This window comes from Mesocricetus auratus, unplaced genomic scaffold (assembly GCF_017639785.1).
Source record: "Mesocricetus auratus isolate SY011 unplaced genomic scaffold, BCM_Maur_2.0 Super-Scaffold_100055, whole genome shotgun sequence".
Taxonomy (NCBI): domain Eukaryota; kingdom Metazoa; phylum Chordata; class Mammalia; order Rodentia; family Cricetidae; genus Mesocricetus; species Mesocricetus auratus.
Window position 1 is genome coordinate 2,191,761 of NW_024429232.1, and position 3,287 is coordinate 2,195,047.

The window sequence follows — 3,287 nt, forward strand, 5'->3', positions numbered from 1 at the left end:
AGGTGCTGATGGTGATAACAGTAGAGATGGTGACGACAGAGATGATTGTAGTAAGGGTAGGAGTGGTGGTGATGGCTGTGGTGACTGAAAATGGTGATGGTGGTGAGGGTGACATTGCCGGTACGAACGGTGGTGGTAGTGATAGCGATTACGGCGGTGGTAACAGTGACAGTGCTTTTGATGGGAGTGACGAGGGTGATGGTGGCAATAACGATGATGGTGGTGGCAACGGTACTTCGGGTGACAGCGATGGTGGCGATGGTGGCGCTAGTGCTGCTCATGTGAAGGAGACAGTGGGCATGGTGATGACAGGACTAGAGACGATTATGAGGTGGAGCTGACTGTGATGATGTCACACATGTGTCAGACCCTGAGAGGTCCCTGGACTACGTGAGCTCCTTGGCTATATCCCACCCGAGTCATTTTACTGCAGGGGTTTTTCATTTCCTGAGAGGTCAGCTATTTGATGACATCAGCGAGGAATGGAGCTGAGGGGGTGGGGGGGCAGAAACCCTTATACTGACTTGTTTGTAGACTCCCTCTTTCCCTCCCAGGGACCTCCTGGGAGCTCTGTGATTACCTGGTGCCTCCTTTGTCCTGCTAACCGGGTCCTCACTGGGCCACTAATCCAGCAGTGGGTGGGATGGTACAGCATCCGCCTGGAGGCAGAGTCAATGTGTCTGAGCAGGGTGGGGCTGAAGGTGTCTATGGAGGAAGCTGAGTATGGTGGTAGAGGGCCCATCAGCGCACTAGGAATGGTCATGCACGGTGTTCTACAACGGCTAGGAACCAGGACACAGACAAGGACCAAGCTGGGATGCTGGAGCTAAAGCTATGACCGTCCTCATTTTTTGTTTCCTGGGAGCCTGTTATGGGTTCCCTGAGGATCTGGCAAGCAACTGTTTACTGTCCCTTCTGTTCAGGCACCTGGGGCACATGGGTTTGGGCTATCTGCAGGAGCATCATCTATCCCCGGGATGACCCCTTGGAGACAAGAAGAGGAGCGAATGTGCTACCTTCAGGGCTCATTGAGTCCCTTTCAGCTGCAGAGCTGTAGGGTGCTATGGGAGGATCCCAGGAATCAGGCAGTGAGTTTAGCTGCTGCAATGCTTGGGAGGAATTTCATTTTCTAGGGGAGAGCCAGGGCCCATTGCTTCTGCAACATGGTCATTAAGAAAGCACTCACTGTCAGGCTTCACTGAGTGGCCTGGACTGTGTTGTAAATCAAGTGACCAGATGGGTGCAGGAGGATGGGCTGCTGTCTCTGCATCATGCCACCTTGTCCATCACTGCCGGCAGCACTGGCAGCCACCAAATAGCACCTAGACTGTCACCGTAGGTTGGCCAGCCAGGTTGGCTATCCCATCCGCATCCCCAGCCCTCTTCACCCTCCCCTCTGTCCATCCATCCGTCCGTCCGTCCGTCCATCCATCCACCCATCCATCCACCCACCCACCCATCCATTCATTCATCAGAGCTCCACGAGTGAGAGATCTGCTATAGTCTAGACTCTGACAGGGTCTGTGGTCCCTAAAGTTGACATAGGAATTAGTGAAGTCTAATGATAAAGTGATCTGGAAAAGTGATCATGAGATCACCACAGAGCCCAGAAAACAGGATAGGGCAGAAGTGACTGGAGAAAAAGGATGGTCTCTCCAGAAGCAAAGTTTAGACCTGGTCTGAGAAGATTCCAGAAGAAATGGAAGACGGAATAGTAGGTGGGAGAGGGAGTAGTAGGTGAAGGGACCAAGAGGGAACACAGAATGTGGGGTATCCAGGGCTAGACCATCTGAACAAGAATATTGACAACAAACTCTAGAAAGCCTTTCATCACAGACCCTTGAATTCCAGCCACCTAACCAGGAAAGCCCCTTTCTGGAAGCAGCTAGCCTCCATGAATCAGGGAACACTTAGTCCGTGTTTATCCCTCTCCTTCAATGAGCTCTGTAGACAATATGTTCTATTGTCTTATGTGCTTAAACATTTATGTAAATAGGATTGTGGTGGGAGTGCCACTCTCTAATTCCTCTCTTTACTCCTTTTCATTTAAGAGGCGTCCATGCTGACGGCGCGGGTCTGCTCTCCGTGTTTGCTAAGTGCTTCAGTGCACCTGGCACGTGGACATCTAGGCATGCATTTGCATTCCGTGCTGATGGGCACTTGGCAGATGACCAGCGTTTCCTGCCGCAAATTAAGTCCCAACAAGATTAGCGGCTGTCTATTAAGCATATTGCTCGCCACGTGGGATGCAAGTGATTTTATTCATGTCTTTTCAGGGACTACGCAAAAGATGCGTGAAGGGAAGGAGCCTGCTCTGCTGCTCAGGAAAGTGGGCACAGAGAAGATAGAGAACACACAGAGGACATCAGGCTCAGCCCCAGCCTGCCTCTGCCACGGTGCAGGTCCCTGTCCTCGACATGCCGGGCATTCTCCTGGGAGGTGTGCTGGACTTGGGCTTGTTACTTTCAACTGATTGGATGCCACTGAGTTCAGAGAGAGGCTGCACCAGCTGACTTGGGTGTTAACCCAGTCACTGTTTGTGAATGGGCTTGTCCTAACAGATACCCACGACCGAGGAGGACTCTCTGAGGAGTGTCTGCACACGCGGCCCAGCTGTGTCTCCCCTCAGCTGTGTTTCTGTGACTTGATCCATTCTTTTCTTGTCTGTTGCAAACGTGCCTCACTTTGTCATTTGTTTCAAAGACATGATTTAGTTGTGTGTCTGTGTGTGGGTTTGTACACATGGGTGCAGGTACCCTCAGAGGTGCCAGGCGCCCCCAGCCCTGGAGGTACAAGCACTTGAGTGTTGCCTGACAATGGCACTGGGCAATGAACTCAGGTCCTCTGTGAGAGCAGCGTGCACTCCCAGCAACTGAGCCTTCTCTCCAGATGCTAAACTTTGCTATTTAACTTCAATCCTTTATAGAGTTTCCAAGGCTGTATCCATTGGTTATTTTTCTCTTTGTGCTCCCTCATTGTGTTTCACTTTAAAAGTCTTCGCTACCGGGAGGTCATTAAATATTTTCTAAACTTTAATAGCTTTAAAGATTTGTTTATGACATTATGTATCTACTTTATTTTTTCTGGGCAATTATCTAAGCACTATTTAATTTGATGTTGAATTACTACCTCATGGGCCAAGACACAAATTTCCTCCCCACACCCCAACACCTATCCTCCCCTGGCTGCTAGGATTTTCAGTTTGGTGGCTGTGGACGTAACATATCCTCTCTAGTCCTCTGCCCTACCAAGTCTGTGGACCAGGCTTCCCGAAATCGTGTAGGGAG

At 50.6% G+C, this 3,287-nt stretch overlaps 1 long non-coding RNA gene across 1 annotated transcript; it reads left to right on the plus strand.

The window, feature by feature from the left end:
* Window positions 1-374: 374 nt before the first annotated feature.
* On the plus strand, window positions 375-3,036 carry LOC121136267. Its single transcript, XR_005873420.1, has 2 exons — window positions 375-454; window positions 2,277-3,036. It is a non-coding gene; the product is annotated as an uncharacterized LOC121136267 (long non-coding RNA).
* Window positions 3,037-3,287: the final 251 nt, after the last annotated feature.